Below are 19,428 nucleotides of genomic sequence, written 5' to 3' on the forward strand. Positions count from 1 at the left end.
TAATTTTCACAAACATTTTAACCCATTTTGTAGATTTAGAAACAGAGATTCAGAGCTGTTAAATAACACTCCCCAGGTCATTATCACCAAGAAAATAGTTAAAATCCAACATGAAACTGATCTACCCAGAGCCTGTGCCCTTTCAGGGAGGGAGCCTGTTCTGAAAATCCCTGTGGTCCCTTTACCCCCCAAATTCATAATGGCCTGATTCTTAAGCGCACTTATGACTTGGGTTTGCAGCCTGATTTTGCGTGGATGCGTTGATGCTGCACAGTGGGGAGAATAGAAAGAACATTGCCACGCTGCTTCTAAGCTCCAGAGACCCAAGCCTATGACCCCAAATCTGTCTTTAATTAACTACATGTCATTAGGCAAAGAATTTCTTCCCACTGGGGCTCAGTTTCCTTGGCTGTAAAATAACAGTGAGGTGGGACTCACTGATATCTGAGGTCCTTCAGCTCTTCTCTTTGCCAGGTTTCTGTGCTTAATAGAATTAGATGAGCCCTTTGTTGCCCATTGTATCTGCCACCAAGAGAGCTGGAACTGCCCCTTGAAGGAGTTCAGGATGTGGCCAATTCACTATGTGGACTTTGAGGCCACGGCAGTGACCCACAGTCACTGAGCGTGAGGAGCAGAAATATTGCCTTTTACCAAATATGTTCTTCCACTGTTTTTTTAATGTGCAACATCAACTAAATTTCAAAATTGTATTTGGATGATATAAGTAAAAATGAGTAAAAATAAAAAAATAAAAACCCAGATGGGATGCATTTCCCTTGCAATATATATGTGATTAAAAACTAAGGAGAAAAATGTTTGTGGAAAATATGTTTTGGATTTCCAAGCCAAGAGCTCTTGCCGGGCGCTGCGTGGCTCCCTGAGCACCCATGTGCAGCTGCTTTGGCCGCCCTTCAACGAACCATCCAACCCCAGTTGTCCTGGAAACCCGCCTGCACCCTGGGATGCGTTCTCCATTGAGCAGCTAAAAGGGCCGAAAGCCTTTCGGGGTAACATAGTTTGACGGCAGTTCACCCCTTGGGAGCCTTCCTACAGACAGGATGTCTATCTCCTGCCCTGGCGCCGTAGTGGCACAGCGTGAGAAATAAAGCAGCAAGAGAGGCTAACGGGAGTTTGGGGCTTTTCCTGAGCAAAGCACAAAATTTCAGAGATGGAAAGTGTAGTCTTTAAAAGTGGTTCCCATTTAAGAATTCCCATCCAGAGAATAAGAAATTAAGGGTTAGCTGGAGCATCCGTAAGGGCTGGAGGAAGGAAGGCAACTAAAAAGAATCTTGAAGATTCTCTTATTAATTAAAATATTCTGAGAGCTGGACTCAAGAGACTTGGATTTGAATATGAGTTCTGCACTAGTTATGATAATACTAATGCTATAATTTTAATAAGCAGCCAGCATTTATTGAGCACTTGCTATGTGCTAAATCTTTAACGTGTGCAGCAGATTCTGTTGGCGCCTGGCCTGGTCACCTTGGCTTACTTCAGAGCTCATCAGCTGACAGTCTCTTTCGACGCCAAAGTAAACTGTGTCTCTCTGCCACAGGGTGTCCTCTGGCCACAGAAGAACTTTGGCCCACTGCACTGACAGCCAGAAAGACCAAGGTATTAACAGCACTAAGAGTAACTCCCAAACAGGCTGGGGTAGAAACTGGTGAGCGAATATCCCGTCTTCCTTGACCCTCAACATGACAATTCTGAGATGTGTTCCACACAGGTTCTCAGAGAGTCCCCAGAGGAATGGCATCTTCCAAGAAGACTCAGCTATCCAGTGGGAGTGGGGAGGACACCCATGAAATGCTTGTGGAAAGAAGCCTAGAAGAGAGTGAAGCACGCTGGCCTGGTTTCCACCCAAGCTGGCGGTTCAGAGAGCTAAGAGCAGCCACTGCTCCAGCTTTGCTGATGCTCCCTGTGGGGCTATGAGCCAGAAGGATGCCTTGTAGAATAACCTCGGGCCTCTGCAAGAAGATGAACAGGGCTGGTGCTCTGTAAACGTCACCTTCAGGAGCCACACTACTGGTTTCCTCAAAAGGAATGTAACCTAATATTGTCATTGTTTGTTTTCCCTGTTCCTTACTCATAATTTCTCCCTAGTTAATTATTATTAGTAAAACCACTAGAACAAAAATGACCAATATTCTCCTATTCCTTAGAACAAAGCAGAGGAAAGAGGACCCCGTTCTGGGTCACTTCCTCCTGAGCCCGGGGAGCTTGTCTTAATGATCGCCCACTCTCTCGGTTTAGCTTCCATAGCACCAGCCTTCAGCCTCCAAATACAGTCAAGACTTTCTCCGCAGAGAAGAAAATCTTCCCTTAGCCTCCACACCTTATATTTTAGTTGGAGTGGGCAACCTGCTTTACCAAACAACCCCAAAATCTCAGTGGTGTTAGGCAACAATAGTTTACTACTTACGAATATGGGAGTATAGTGTAGGTTGATGTGGGGGGGTCTCTGAGCCATGCAGTCATTCAGGCCTCCAGGCTGGTTTCACCCTGTGGCTCTGCCCTGCTCCGAGTCCTTGCCTTCCTCTCATTCTGCTGCAAGGTGGAGAGAGGGAAAGTGGACAACCTCTCTTTTATGGCCCAGGATGGTATGAGTGATGCACATCTCTTCTACTCACATTCCGATGGTCAGTAATACGTAATTACTTTGTCTCACGTATGCAAGAAGGGCGAGATGTGTAGTCACGGAGAGTGCCGGGGGTAGAGGGGAGCCCAGACATTATGAGCGTCGCCAGTCTCAGCCCTGCCATTTTGAGCAACACCTCATCTCCTTAAATGTTTTCTCTTCTATCCTTCTTGAAAGAAAAATAAAAGTTACTAACCTCTGTATCATGGGTTACATTTCCCAAACTCTCATTCCCCTTCATATTTTACAATATTGTGTTCCCCTGCCCCAATTTGTTGCTCTCAAAACACCAAACACCAACTCCATCTATGTCAAAATCTAGAGTCTACAGTAGAACCTGAAACACGGTGCATAGATGCTTGACTTTTATTGAACGGGCGAATAAAATGTGTAGCTTTGGTGATACTCAGCGTCTTTGTCTGTACAGAAAAAGCATGGGACTCCTTTTATGTATTAGTATTTGCTTCAGGTCCTGGTGGTCACTGGCTGAGCCCTCCATAAGTGGATGCTGGGACGCAATCTGCCATGTAGTGTTCTATTAGGGACGGTCACTTTTGGAAGGGAGAAGCGAAGTTAGGGAGATGGGGAAGTCACCTTGTGGTGGAGGCCTGACAAAGACTTGTCAACCACGTGGGAAGCTGTGGCATGTGTAGGACCGACCAGAGCTGCTCCACATTGGGCTCGATCACGGCATTGCCATGTTCAAAAAGCCTCTGAGTTTCCCTGAGTCCTTCACACCATAGTCTTTTATCAAAGCCAGAGGCAAGTTAGCAGCCTCCCCGGCAATATTCTCTAAAGCCCTGCATAAGGACTATTGAACACCATCTGAAAAATAAGAGATGTCCTCAGCTACTCACATCTCTTATTCGCATGAGCAACTTCTCTAAACTGGACACTACTCATGTTTCATGATTTTCTTCACACCTAGAGACTTAGTAGGTGCCCAGTAAGGCTTCTGTATATATTTACTGAGGAATAATAAGTGAATAAATGAATAAAAAGGTTAATAGCATTCAATACATCCAATTCCTCATCCATATATTCAAAGTTCTCCACCGCCACGTGTTCCCTTCCTTTCCCTGCCCAGCCCCACACGCCATGATTTGCACGGGCTGGCTGTGCGCTGGGATCTCCATGCTCCAGGCCGTTGTCAACACCGTCCCCTCCCTTTCAAAGGCCTGGTTTTACACTTTCGCTTGTCAAATTCCCACCCATCCTATCATGTCATATTTTTCATGACGCTTCCTTTTCCTTCTCATTTATCACCAGATATTAATTCTCCATTCCTAGAAATGCGACAGCACAAAACACGTGTGCCCTTATCGTAGCTCCCTGGCAGCATGGCTGTCACCGCCCAGGTAATGAGGCCCCATCTGCATACCTGGCGTGGGCGTTTCGTGCGAGATCTCCGCTGAGGTCGTCTGAGTTTCTGCCTGAGCTCAGACCCCACGGGCCGCAGAAAGGACGCTGAGCGGATGCTGCAGCCGCCGCCGACGGCAGGGGGAATTCCGTTCCCTGTTTTCAGTTACCCTTGAAGCCAGCTGTGTCTGTGTCTTACTTGTAGTTTGGTTTTGAGCTATTTTTTTTATTACATGCTGGAATTCTACATTTAAAACTATATTCCACCTTTTGCCTGAGCAATGTGAACTGGGTTTCTGTCATGTTAACAAAAAAAGTGTTCTGCCTAATGCTCAGACCGGGACAATGTAGCTGCTCGCACTGGCTTCGGAACAAACCTAACCCATCCACCGCTTCCCTCCCTCCCTCCCTGCCTCCCTCCCTCCCTCCCTGCCTCCCTCCCTCCCTCCCTGCCTCCCTCCCTCCCTCCCTCCCTGCCTCCCTCCCTCCCTCCCTGCCTCCTTCCTCCTTCCTTCCTTCTTTCCTTCCTTCCTTCCTTCCTTCCTTCCTTCCTTCCTTCCTTCCTTCCTTCCTTCCTTCCTTCCTTCCTTCCTTCCTTCCTTCCTTCCTTTATTATCTTGACGATAACTTTCCACAGCTGCCCTGCACCCTCTCAGTCAAGGATGAAGCAATTTCCCACAGGCTCCCCTTGAGAACCATGTGTCCGCACTGGACCCCTGGGGGAAGATGTCTTGACTCTGAGCCATAACTAAGATGCTCATATACTTCCAGATTCAAACTAGGTAGAAGGGAGGGCTGCTGATGGGACACTGAATAGGACAGGATGCGATGCTGGATGGGACTGTCTCCTAGCAAACAAGGACAGTCTCCCTGGCCATTGTATGTAGCCCCTCCTGTGGTCACTTTGGGGGATACCTGTTGTAGTCTTTTGTAATAGATACATAATTGGGCTCCCTTCTTGAAAGAGGTCCCGGACACTGAAGCCTGTGTCATCAAAAGAAGCAGTCAGTGGTATGTAGCTAATGGAAGAGGGAGGTGTGATCTCAGGACCGTAACTTCTCAGCTCTCAATCTGGAATCCAGTCTCACTCCCCGAGAGCAGCAAAGGAGGTGGCTGGTCTGGGGGAAGGCGGTGCACCACCAGGCCTCTTGACTGAAATTCCATGTACACAAGGGTGTTCCTTCCCTCCCACTTAGGGAACCCACACAGAGGAACATCTGGCCAGATGCAGTCTACAAAACAGGCTGTGAAACATATTAGCTCCCTCAGGCCAACGGGAGCCCACCTAGTAAATGAGCAGGAAAAGACCCCACAGTGAATTTTGGAAGTTGAGATCCATCTCACACGGGACCCTTCTTTCTGTAAAGGATGAAGTCCAAGCCAACATTCCATGCTGAGGTCTGACATCATCTGGGAAGCTGTCTTAGGAGTCAGGGTCATTAACATAAGGGACTAGTCAGAACCAGGAGCCACTGTCCGCCAGTCTGTCACAACAGAGAGGCGCAAGGACAGAGGAGAAGTCCTGAGCTGTCAACGGCAAAGCATCCAAAGAGCTAGCCTTTATTTAATAGTTGCTGTGTCTTCAAGCGCTAAGTGCTTTAGATGCAAACTTTCATTTGATTTCCACAGCAACCCTCAGGTCTGTGTATCATTCCCATTTTGCTTGCAGCCACACTGGGAGTAAAGTATCCACTTTCTGTCTCAGACGCCTTCTCCAGCTTCCTGCCACAGCTTGGAATCCTCTCGATTAGGGGAAGACTTGAGGTTATGTCTCAAGATCTCACATCTCCCAAGCACCATCTATCCCCTAGAGCACAGGGATGTGTATTTATGTTTTTCTTGAGTGACCACCATGATGGATAAACAGTGCTGACTTCTCAGGCTAGAGGGGAGCATCTGCCTGCAGAGAGGGCCCTTTCCTCACTGTTCATTGCTCAGGTGTGAAGGTGAAAAGGGGGAGGACCACAGAGGAGTCACATGTAATTAATAGAACAATTTAACAGGTTTCAAACTTCTGATTCCAGTTAACCTCTGAACTAAGCTCTGGCCCTGTTTGCTTACTCCCATCATGATGGAGCCACGTCCCAAAACTGGTGGGGGGCATGTTTCTGGCAACTTTCACAGGATCCTGATGAAGAAAGGACCTATTGGATTCATAACCAAGGCTGTCGTGCAGGACAATCAGTCAGTGATTTCAGGGAAAAGAGCTCAGATCAGGGAAGCTGACACAGGGCGAGCACCTTGATGGCTTTTAAGCACAGAACATTGGAGAACAAACAGATGACTCAGGCCTGAAGCCCGAGGTCTGAATCAACAACACCCACAAATAACCACCTGTCTATTTGAACTTCTCTCTCCCACTTAACGGCTGCATAACATCCTACTTTTCGTATCTCTTATTACCTCTCATTTACCCAGGCTGATGGAAAGCGAACACTCTGAAGAGACGCCACTGGACTTTTTTCCCTGAGCTTCTCCAGATTTACAAAGTGATCAGGCCACAGGATTTGCTATTAGGATGCCCTGTATCAATCCTTGCTGTATCTCTTCCCATCTGTGTAAACTTGAAAATGATACGTAAACTCTCCAAGCTCTAAGCCTCCATTTCCTTAACTATATAATGAGGTAATAACTGCACGTACTTCATAGGGGTATTTAGGGCTGTACCTTTAGTCCCGTGAACTAACCATGAGGGATCCAGCCACAGTGTAGTAAAAATCACTGTCCCAATAACTGACACCTTTGGCACATCTTCCACAATCAATAATTTCCGTCTAAATTTCCTTCTCTAAAAATTGAAAAAATTATTGATGATAGACATTCTAATTTGCATCTCTGATGATTAGGGATATTGAGCATCTTTTCATATGTTTATTGCTTACATATCTATTTATTCGCTTTGGAGAAGTGTCTATTCATGTCCTTTGCCCATTTTTCAAATTGGGTTGTTTGAGTTGTTGCTTTTTTTTTGGTGTTGAGTTTTGTAAGTTCTTTATAAATTTTGGATATTAGTCCCTTATTAGATGTATCATTGATGAATATTTCCTCCCATTCAGTGGGTTGTCTTTATTTTGCTGATGGTTTCCTTTGCTGCACAAAAACTTTAGTTTGATGTAGTCCCATTTGTTTATTTTTTTGTTTCCCTTGCCCAAGGAGATATAGCAGAAAAAATATTGCTATGAGAAATATCCGAGATTTTACTACCTGTTTTTTCTTCTAGAATTGTTATGGTTTTGACTCTAACATTTAAGACTTTGATCCATTTTCAGTTTATTCTTGTATATGGTAAAAGAAGGTGGTCTAGTTTCACTTTTTTGCACATATCTCTACAATTTTCTCAACACCACTTATCGAGTAGACTGTCTGTACTCCATTGTATGTTTTTGCCTCCTTTGTCAAATATTAATTGACCATAAAGGCTTGGATTTGTTTCTGGGGTCTTTATTCTGTACCACTGATCTGTATGTCTGTTTTTATGCCAGTATCATGCTGTTTTGATTACTATGGCTTTGTAGTATTGTTTGATATCAGAAGCATGATTCCTCCAACTTTGTTCTTCTTTCTCAAGATTATTGTAGCTATTTGGGGTCTTTTGTGGTTCCATATAAATTTTTGGAATATTTGTTCTAGTTCTGTGAAATATGCCTTTGGTATTTTGATAGGAGTTGCAGTAAATCTATAGATTGCTTTGGGTAGTGTGGACATTTTAATGGAGTTAATTCTTCCTATCCATGAACATGGTATATGTTTCCACTTATTTGTATCTTTTTCAATTTCTTTCTTTAGTTTTATAATTTTCTGAGTACAGGTCTTTTACATCCTTGGTTAAATTTATTCCTAGGGTTTCTTTATGGAATTGTAAATAGGATTGTTTTCTGTTTACCTTTCTGATAGTTCATTATTGATATATAAAGATGCAACTGATTTCTGTGTATTTATTTTGTATCCTGCTACTTTACTGAATTCATTTATCAGTTCTAGTAGTTTTTGGTGGAATCTTTAGGGTTCTCTATACACAGTATCATGTCATCTGCAAATAATGACAGTTTACGTCCTCCTTTGCAATTTGGATGCCTTTTATTTCTTCTTGTCTGATTGCTGTGGCTAGGACTTTCAGTACTTTGTTGAATGAATGGTGAAATCAGACATCCCTGTCTTGTTCCCAATCTTAAGGGGAACACTTGTAGTTTTTGCCCATTGAGTATGATGTTGGCTGTGGGTTTGTCATATATGGCCTCTGTTATATTGAGATATGTTCCCTCTGTTCCCATTTTGCTGAGAGATTTTATCATAAATGAGTGCTGCATTTTATCAAATGCTTTTTCTGCATCTATTGATATGATCATGTGATTTTTATCCATCATTTTGTTTATGTGGTGTATCATATTTATTGATTTGCAGATATTGTACCAACTTTGCTTTCCTGGAATAAATCCCACTTGATCATGGTGTACGATCTTTTTAATGCATTGCTGGATCTGGTTTGCTAACATTTTTGTTGAGGATTTTAGCATCTATGTTCATCAGGGACATTGGCCTATAATTTTTTTTCCTTGTAGTGTCTTTATCTGGTTTTGAAGTTAGAGTGGTGCTGGCCTTGTAAAATGAGCTTGGGAGTCTTCTCTCCTCTTGAATTTTTTGGAATAATTTGAGAAGGATAGGTGTTTATTATTCTTTGACTGTTTGGTAAAATTCACCTGTGGAGCCATCCAATCCAGGACTTTTGTTTGTCGGGAGTTTTTGTAATTTGTCTATTCAGACAAATAGCAAGCGTTGGTGAGGATATGGAGAAAAGGGAATCCTCATGCATTGTTGGTGGGAAAGCAGATTGGCGAAGGAATTAAGCAAAGAAAAAAACCTCATAGACACAGACAACAGTGTGGTGATTACCAGAGGGTAAAGGGGGTGGGGGAGGTAGGAGAGGGTAAACAGGGGATAAATGGTGATGGAAGGAGACCTGACTTGGGGTGGTAAGTGCACAATACAATATAAAGATGATGTATTATAGAATTGTACCCCTGAAACCTATATAATTTTATTAAACAATGTCACCCCAATAAATTCAATAAAAATTTTTAAAAGGGTTGCATAAATTATCACATGTATGCAAGTATGATTATGACTTAATTACTATGGCTGATTGGTGATTAATTTTTGATTATGATCAATCATGCCTCAGGAATCATAATAAAACATTCAGAGCAACTAGCAGGATGCTAATAATGCAGTTTTCCTTCAAACTTTGTAATGACCCCCAAATGAGTGAGAATACACTCTTTGCTGAAATCTTCATTTTGGAAAGGAATTATCTGAAAAAGGCATTTCATAGAGTGGAAAAGTCAATAAAACTAGGAAAAGTGATTAATATCACTCATAAATAAAGAAATGCAGTATAAAGGGAGTAATGATTTTAACCCATCAAAATGACATTTAAACATTAATAGTAATGCCCAATATAAAAGCAGATTTCAAGGATTAGACCTACCAATAAACCCTGATGCAATATTTTTGAAGAGAACTGATCAAATTTGTCCAAATTCAAAAGGCACTTACTCTTGACTCAACTATACCACTTCTAGAAATTTCTCCTAGAGGATTTTTATTCTATCTATCATCTATCATCTATCTACCTATCTATATATCACACATAAATATAACATAAGGCTTTTTATTTTAACTTTGCTTATGCTACTAAAGAAACTTTGAAGCAGACATTGATGTGGAATTGTCAATTGATGTGTAGAACATACAGGGGTGGACAAAAGTAAGTGTAAGGTTGTCATACAAATAAATAATACAATAATTAATTAATAATAATACAAGGGTAAACTGTATTTACTTACAATAAACCTACTTTTGCCCAACCATAACAAACACCTGGGTGGCAGTTTAAATAATGCATCAGACATATTTATTTAATGACATGAAAAGTTGTCTAAGGTCTACTAAGTGAAAGAAGCAGGCTTCAGAATGACATGTAGAGTCAAACTTTATTATACATCAGAATCATCCAAAGGTTCTGTTAGAACACAGATCGCTGGACCCACCTTGGAATTTCTGACTCAATAAGTTGGGGCAAAACCTGATATTCTGTATTTCTAATAAGGTCCCAGGTGATGCTGATGTACTGGATTGCACTTTGAAATCTATCATTGTGGGGCATGATACCATTGTATGTCTAAAGAAATAATATTGTTGGTTTAGGATTGGGGAATGGAGGAGAGACTAAATTTTACTATATAATATTTACACTATTTGAATTTGTACTAACATTTATGACTCTAACCATATTTATAATACTTTTTATTTAAAAAAATAACCCTTGTCAGTTACTTGATTTATAATCACCTCCTCTTTAATGCTAAATACTCCTTTCATGAATAACTTATAAATGCCAAGTATTTTCTACTTGTCTACAAGTAGAGAACACGTTGTTGACATGGACTGTATTAGCTATCTGTTGCCATGTAACAAATTGCCCAGAACTTGGCAGTTTAAATTTAGCAACAAAGATTCATTATCTCACATATTTTCTGAGGTTTAGGAGTCCTGGAGCAGCTTAGCTGAGTGATTCTGGCTCTTACAAGATCTCAGTCAAGCTGGGAGTACCACCTTCTCAGGCTTAAAACCCGGGCTGGAGAATCCACTTTCTGATTTACTTATGTGGTTGTTGGCAGAGAGCTTTAATTACTCACCAAGTAAGTCATGTAATTTTAACTATGATTCACGTTCCCAAATATCTTGAAATTGGGAATACGAAGTCTTATCACTAAGATAGAAGCATTTCTTATACAACAGGCCTAGTTTTCGTGTAAATTAATAAATTATGATTCTAGTACCTAAGAAGAGAAAGACTAAAGGATGAAAGAGGGAAAGAGAAAGAAAGAGGGCAGGGAGGAAAGGGAAGGAGACAGGAAGGAAAGAAGGAATAAAGGAATGTAAAATGGGAGCAGGAAACAGAGGCAGGCAGGGCCCTGGTGTTTGTGATCAGGACTCCTACTACGTTTCAGATAGTGTCTTAACCACTAGGGAACATCGTTGTATTACTTCACCTTGGTTTCCTCCTGGGAGGAAAGGGGTTAGGATGGGACTCTTGGTTGGGATGGAAGGCTGTCCCGAACCTTGTTCCAAGTGCCAAGGAGGTGTGTCATTCCATTACATAGTTTCTGAATAAAAGATGATGGTGGTGTTCAGAAGTGACAGGTCCAGCATGGCCCGCTCTTAGCACACAGCTGTCCTTCTCTCCCCCTCTCACACCAATAGCCAAGATGCATTTGCTCTGAACCATTAACCCTCTCCAGCTGGGTTGCTCTGGTGACCAATGGCATTTGCAAGGCAGCTGGCTCAGGTCATGGGTCAGGCTCTAGCTATAGAAAACACACCCCAGGCCTTTGTCTCCTCAATAACTGAGCTGGTCTCACCCACTGAGAGGGCTAATTGCCACGTCCCTTTGAAATGAGGATCCAGCATAGCTGGGAGTTAATAAAATGTATCTAGAACAGCGATTTTCAACCCTTTTCATCTCACGGCACACATAAACTAATTACAAAAATTCTGCGGCACACCAAAAAATATATTTTTTTGCAGATCTGACCAAAAAAAAAAGGTATAATTTTGATTAATTTACAAAAAAAGTTAAAAAAAATAGTAGTAGTAATTACCTACCCTTTTGCTCCAAAGTAACTTTTTATAAAATCAGGTGCCTCTACTTGTATATAAGTGTTTCTGGTACCAAGAATTAACTAATCAGATGCAAACTTATTATCTGACATGACCAATAAGATGCACCTCTATTATATGACCTATATACTTAATGGTTTAAGATGGTGTTCACATCTGATGGCTATTGTTGTGTTGGCTGTTGTCATTTTTTTATTTGACAATCTAAGGGAAAAGAGGTCAGTGCCTCTGACTTAATAGTCAGGTGTTGCATGTTTTAAAAGTTCTTGTGGCACACCGGCTGAAAATCTCTGATCTAGAAGGTACATATCAAAATCACTACGGGGGAAGTGGGGACATACAGATTCCCCAGTCCCCACCCAGGCTTCCCGAATCAGGAACTCTTTAAGGGGATCTCAGGACTCTGCATTTCTTTCTTAAATTCAGATTATCTTTATGCATAGGTAGGTTTGGGAACCATTGAATGTAACTTCCCCTCTCATGAGCCTCTGAGGATATTCAGGTGGATGGGGGCTCCGGGCGCTGAGATGGGAGAACATGGAAGGAGAATTGGTGTAAGCCATACCTCAAGTTTATTACTCAGAAGTGCTTGTAACTAGCTGAACAGATTATGACCATAGGGGCAGGGGCACAGGCATGAAAAGGTGACTTGGTAGGAAGGAAGAAGCTGCTGCTTCTGGATTCCCCCACGGCCCAAATGGTAAGTGCTGAGAGTGTAGTGACGCTTATATGTGCAGAAGAGTCTTCTAATGGAGATGCACTGCTGTGCCTCAGATTCCTGAGGGAGGGCCCCATTTGACTGAGGCAGTGGGAACTAGCTTTCATGCCTCTCTAGGAGCCCCCTGGTGCAGCAAAGAAGGCGGCAGCTCGTGGCTGACTCTGTTGGGCAAAAGTGCCATCCTTGACCCTGGAATACCCCGTTTCCCAAGCTGCAAAGGACCATCTGTGGGGGTAACTGGTAGCAGAGACGAGCATCCATTTAAGGTCTTCGTCCTGAGTTCCTCTGGCAGGCAGCAAAGATGAATCCCAGGTCTCAGGATCTCCATCTCCCTGGAGACCTTGATTTCCGTTAACAGTTTTGAATATTGAAATCATGCTTCTATGATTGTCCTTTCTCAGCTTGAGTTCATATAGGGATTGGCCCACTCCGGCTTCTCCCAAAGCATTAACCTTTAGTCATGTCTATCAAGAGGCCACATCCAGCATCTCTCCAAGGCCTTACTCCTAAGGTGTGTTCCTTCCCCTGGAATCTGGTGGCTGTAACCAACAGGATGTAGCTGAGCCAGGGTCCAGGCCCAGGTGTAAGAAGCCAGCAGCTTCCATTGTGTCCAGAAACACTCCCTCTTGGATCCCTGAACGATTACATAAGAAGTTCAATACCAGCTGGAGAGACCCCTGGAGAGCTCCCGAGAAAACATGGAGAGGGGAGAGGAGCTCGGGTAAGCCTGGGTGGCCTGCTAATAAAACCTGTCCTCTCTAGACCTGTGAGCGAAGCTATCTTGGATCTTCAGACCGAGCCACTCACTGGCTGCGTACCACCTAGAGACCCCAGTCCATGCCACGAGGGGCAGAAGAGCCCCACCAAGCCCTCGAATTCCTAACCCACAGAATCATGCGCTGTAATAAGACAGTTGTTCAAAGCCACTCAGTGATGGAGTACTTTGTGAGAGAGCCATAGACAACGGGAACAGAACCTCAAGGAGTCTGAGTAAAGCCCTCCTGAAAGGATGGATCCTTATATTCCAATTAGCATCTGTCTCAAGAGACAGAGGGTCAACACCTGGGAGCAGAGTCCATCAGTCCTCGTGTTATGAAAACGATCCTGTCCACACAAGAGGCCAAATGAACCAACCTAGTCCATAAAACTGCCCTTTCAACACCTACACCTCTCCTTCCTTCTCAGCAGTGATGGGCCTTTAAGGAAAAGCTGTCAAACACTCTACTCAAAAGAGTTCTCCCTATTTTAAAGGTTTTATTGTTGAAATGGGGTCAAAATAAAGGAAAGTCCCTGGGAGTCCAGGAGGAGTGACCTGGGGAAGTAGGACACAGTGACTTTATTGCAATGACTCAGCGGACTTGACCCCGTCCTCGAGAGTAGACTGAGTCTGAGGGGAAACGAACCCCAGGGACCCACAGCTGCAGGTAGAGGTTTGGGTCAGAACCATTATTAATAAACCCAGCTTCCAAGCACCAATGGCTCCCAGGAAAAAAGTGCTAGTGATTTTTAGCTCAAACTTTTCCCCTGTCTCCTCTCTCTCCCTTGTTCTTGTTAGAGAAACCAGAAGCATCCAGACTCCCTAAAATCTCAGTCCCAAAAGACAAAGGCCAACCCCCCGTCATCAGGTCCAGGGAAAACCAGGGCTGTGCACGCCAAGAGGAAGTGCCCAGCAAGGGCCCTGCGAGGATTACGGGCTGTTAATAAGGAAAGACAGAAGCCGGAGGTTTGATGTACAACTCGACAAGCAGAGGTTAAGGGGAGAGCCGGGGCAGGCTCATTTGCAAACGTGGTCCTGTTTCATTAAGTGAGAGCAGAGACAGCCTGTCTCAGTCCAGCAGAGAAGGGCCTCATTATCCACGTAGGGAGCAAGAGATAAGCATCTTTTAATAATTGCCGGGAATTTTTTTATTATGATGTGGCTGCCAATTTAGGCCTCTCCTCGCGGGCTGGACACAAACAGCCTCTTTGGGAGTTAAAGCAGCCCCCCCCCCCCCCGGCTGGTCATTAAGGACAGAGAAGAGAGAGACGGATGGGATGTTTGCTCTGGAGAAAGGCCACTGTGCAGGGGGCCAGTGGTGCCAGGAGCCAGGTCTCCACCGGGCAGCTCCTGGCCCGGCTGTCCTGTTCCTGGAGTCTTCCCAGAGCCCCCGAGGCCGGCGTGTCGCCCCAAGCCCAGTTTCCCCACCATGGGCTGACCCTGAATCTCCTCGAGACATTCCGATTCTCTGCGAAGGGCTGAGCTGTTACTAACTTCCTTTCGCGTTTAAAGACTCTAAGTGCCAGGATTTAAAGAGAAACTTTATATCATTACTTGAGAGAGACAACAAACACTTCCTGTTCTAAGCAGTAAAGTGTACAGATCAGTAGGATGAAAACGAGACAAGTTTATTATGTTTTACCTAGACACCTTCGCCTGCAGGAACTGGGCTCGTTCTTTGTTTAAAAGGGAGTTTAGCAAAAGGTTAAGTGTTACAGACGCTCTAGAACTAATCTGATGCATTTTCCTCGATGTAATCTGAGTGACTGAAAGAGAATTGGTGAAGGCCTGGGGCGGGGAGTGGGTGGGGGGTGGAAGGGGTTAATGGGGGAGAAAGGGGGACATCTGTAATATTTTCAATAATAAAGATGAATTTTTTTAGAAAAGAGAATTGGAAAGGAAATTCCTTTTTTTTTTTTTTTTTGGTGTGATTTTAACCTCACGATTTGCAGAGCAATCCGGATTTATGATCCTGCCATTTGGGGGCCTGTTTTCTGAAGGCTGTGCAGCCAGAATCGGAGCCCTGTATCCTGAGGCAGCAATCTCTCAGGCCTGGCTGCAGGTCACCCTCAGAGGCCGAGAAGAAGGCAGGTCAAGGCCTAACAAGGCCTGCAAGGCGCTGATCCTCTGGCCCTGGGCTGTGCTAGGGGCTCCCTTTGATCCCACACAGCTGGGCTTTCAGCCCAACCCTCCGAAGGATTCCCACAAGTGGGTCCTTAATTCTTTCCACCAGCCTCCTTCCCAGCCTAGGCCCTGGCTCCACAGGCCCCTTTCCTTTTTTCTCCCCCTCTTCCTACATCAGGCCTGGCGGGGTAGATGCTGAATGACAGTGATGGTGGATTTTAAGTCCGAGGTGTCAGGAGCAATGAGGCGTCCTCGAGTCAGGCAGGCCTCCTGTTTCCATCTCCACAAGCGAGGGCACCATGCCCAGGGCTGGAGGCTCCGGGAGCTGTCTGAGCGTGAGCTCAGCTCCTGCTCCTTGGCTGGGTTTCAGAGGCCCGAGGAAGCCAGGGGTGTGGCTAGTTCCCTGGCGGAATCAGTGCTGACAGCTCAAAGCTTCGGAGGGTCCCTGGTGCACAAGCAAACAGCAGCTCCCAGGCAGACCCGGCCTGGCCGGGCCAGCTGCCTGGTCCCCTTGCTCACCTCCTCACTGCTGCACTTCTCTCATGTTGCCCCAGGGCCACAACTGCATTATTATTAACATTAATAATTATCTAACAATCACAACTACTGGGCACTGGGGGCAATGGAATACGTAGTTAAAGCAGGAAGCCCCCAGGTTTGAGTAAAGTGTCTGCCACTTCCCAGCAGCATGGTATTGGAGCAGTTGTTTTACAGGCCTGAGCCTCACTTTGCCTAGTAAAATGGGATAATCATGCTACCTACCTGTGTTGAGATTCAAAGAGATAAATAAGCAGAGCTGGCTGGGAGCTAGACACAAGCATGCGGTCAGATGAGCAAGACGCAGGGCAGGAAAGGATGGAGCTGTGGTGTAGCTTTGAGGACACCTGTGGGACCTAAGTCCAAATTCTGCTTCCACCACCTCTCAGTTAACCCCTAAGTCTCAGTTTACTTATCTAATAAATGGGGATAATTATACTTCCCAAGATGGTGAAGAGTGTTGAGAGAGCTGTGAAATCTCCCACCGTAGCCCAGTGCCCAGAACAGGGTCTGGTGTTAATGAGTGTTTGTTGAATGAATACATGAAGGTCCAAAGGAGCTCTGAATGGACTATGGAATAGGACTTTTGATTTGAAGAGTTTCCTGAGGAAAAGCAGGCCATTGACTCCCTGGATCCCTGGTGACATCACCCCCTTTCCCCCCTTTGGCCTCACCCACTGCTTTTGACTACAAATAGCTGCCCTTAAATCAAAGCCAGGACAAAATGAAGGCTCTAGAATGATTGTCAGTTAGTTAAGATTGTGTCTGAAAACTCTATGCAGGGAAAGAAAGAGCTGACTTGGGGGGTGAGGTTGATAAGTAGTGTGTGGGAGTCTAAACAATCACTGGGCTAAGTCACATAAGTCCCCCATGCTTGGTTTTTATATTAAGTGCTTTGAACTATCAACATCCAGAGAAGCAAGTCTATAAACTGTTGGAGGCAGACACTTTACAGACTCCGCTGCAGTCGCCTCTCCTGCATCCTTCCCCAGTTCACTGCAAATCCAGCCTCGGAGCTAGTAACCCGCAAGCCAGCGATGGGAGGGGCATTTCTACAGCGGCTGAGAGCTCACGTGCACAACCGGATGGAGTGGACTTCTATCTGACGTCCACACCACCAGTTACTTTGTCAGCCCTTGGGCAATTCAATTAGTCTCTCGAAAGAAGCCTCAGTTTGGCATCTGTAAAATAAGAATAAAAATACCTCCTTCGTGGGATTTATGTGAAGAGTAAATGAGTCTTTGATTGAGAAAAAGCTTGCTAATATTGTTATAATGTGTTTTGTGATTTTCCCCATGTAGCTATAACTCACTGTGTCGTTACACCCTTTGCTCTTCGGGCTTTCCCAAATCTACTTAGGAGGACACTCTGTGACCAGCAATATAATCGCCCAGTGCACGGGAGCATAAAACAGCCAGCCCTCAAAGGGTTGATGCGCCAGTGCAAGTGAATGCCCCGCACACAGATGTTGGAAAACAATTTGCAAAATCAGAAATAAGGGTAGGAAAATGTCTGGGCTACCCAGAGGTATGAGCAATCTCATTTCCAGGACTACCCAGGAAAAGCTTCATGGAAAAGTGGCTTTTGAGCTGGATACTGGGTCAGAAAAATGACAGAGGGCATGTGTGTAAACGGCAGAGTGTGTGAGGGGACAGCATCTTCCCAGGGACCTGAGGATTCGGGCGGGACTGTAGAACACCTCAGGGTGGAGTGGTGGCAGGTGCAAGATGAGTCCCACAGACTTGGTGGTACTTTCTCCTGAGGCTCTTGGAGGATCAGAGAAGTCAGGGTGTGGGGGTGGAGCACGTGCCCAGGTTTGCATCGGAAGGGGGACAAGAATGGCAGCAGGTGGAACATGTCAGAGGCCAGAGCATCACCCATCCCAGAGAAAATAAGGGCTCATCTCACCAGGGCATTGGGGGTGCAGGGAGAGAGGCTGGGGGAGCATTTGCGAGGCTGGAGGGAAAGACTCGGTAAGCTCATTGCACGGCACACACCTGCTCAATGGAGCTTCTTGGAGCAACAACCAAGCTTAGTGAAGCTCATCAGAATGGACCTGTGCTCCTACCCCTGCCGGCGGTTTGCCAGCCCCGGGAGGAGCTGAGGAAGCTGACACGGGCCCCTCTCGTCGCAGCAACACTTGGAAGACGGGGCCAGGCTTGAAGTAGGAGCTCCAAGGAGGCTGGCAGCTCAGACTAAAGGAGCAGCCCACAGCCCGCCCATCTTCCCAGAGGGCATTGTCTCCGGAATACACCCATCCCCACCCTGGCCCTGTGGTTGTCAATTTGGCCGGGACCTCTCCTCTGAGGTGGGGATAGTGAGGCCTCTGACCCGGCAGTTATAGGAACTGATGTCCACTGGAAAAGGCCTCCCCCTCTGACCTCTCCCTGGACCCCTGGGCCACCTGTCGGTCAGCCCGCCATCCGGGGGGCAGGGGCAGCAAGAAGGAGCAGAAAGACGCTCTGTAGATGAGGAGAGCGTGGCTTTGCATGTGGGCCCACGCCTGAGGGACACTTTGCACTCTGGAATGTGTGTCTCTAGTCATTGGCACAAATACACAGGGATTGGTGATGGTCCCTGAGGCCGGGCTGACACTCTGATGATCCAGCATTAGTGGTGCCAAAAGCAGAGGGCAGCGGGTGCTCTCAGATGCGAGGACCAGGGGAGGGTCCTGCACATGCCACAGGAGCAAATGAGAGCACGCGGGGGAGAGAGACAAATAAAGGAGAGCTAATAAGGATACAGAAAGGACAGGCAACATGTACTGTGGTCTTAACTTGTCACGGACAGTGGACCAGTGACACCCGTATGAGGCAGGACTATTACCATCCTCACCTACTCCTCCCTGAATAACTCTAAGGAGCTCCTGAGAGGTCCCCAAGTTAACCTCCCATACAGTGGCCACAACTACCCTCAGACTGGGAATCCCACTGTGGAGATGCCCTTTCCAGCATCCCCGATGGCTTCCCATGTCCTTCAGAATCACACCTGGAGCCCTGACTGTGGTTGCCAAGGCCGCCTGCTCTGGCTCCTACCTGTCTTCCTAGCTCACTCTGCTGCAATCCCTCTAACTATCCTGTTGCTCTTTACCCCAAATGCCTCAGGACCTTTGCACGTCTGTGTCCTCTGTTTGGAAACTTCTTCCTGCACAATTTTGCGTAGCTTTCTCACTCACTGTCTCATGTCTTTACCCAAATGTCTGCTCCTCAGGAAGGCTTTCTCCAGCTGCGCTCTTTAGCTGAAAGAGCACTCCCCATTACTGCCTGTCGCCTCACAGCCTTTCGTCTCTCCTTCATAACACTCACAGGCTGACATATCCTGGGTTCTTTTGTCTCATGTTGGTTATCCACCTCCCCAAGTAGAATGCTCAGTTCTCTGAAGGCAGAGCCTTGCCGTTGTCATCTCCACTGTGTTCTCAGGGCCCAGATAGTGGCTGGCTCCTGGAGGGCGCACAGTAACGGCTTGCTGAATACAAGAATGAGTGGAGAAATTATTATGCTCCACGATAAATGCTTGTAAGCCATTTAATAGTTCCCTCACCTTGGTGATATAAATTTCATTGTTACTCCTATTTTACAAAGGAAGAAATGGAAGTTTTCTGACTTTGGATAACTT

Source organism: Miniopterus schreibersii, assembly GCF_964146895.1.
Source record: "Miniopterus schreibersii genome assembly, chromosome: 10".
Lineage (NCBI taxonomy): Eukaryota > Metazoa > Chordata > Mammalia > Chiroptera > Miniopteridae > Miniopterus > Miniopterus schreibersii.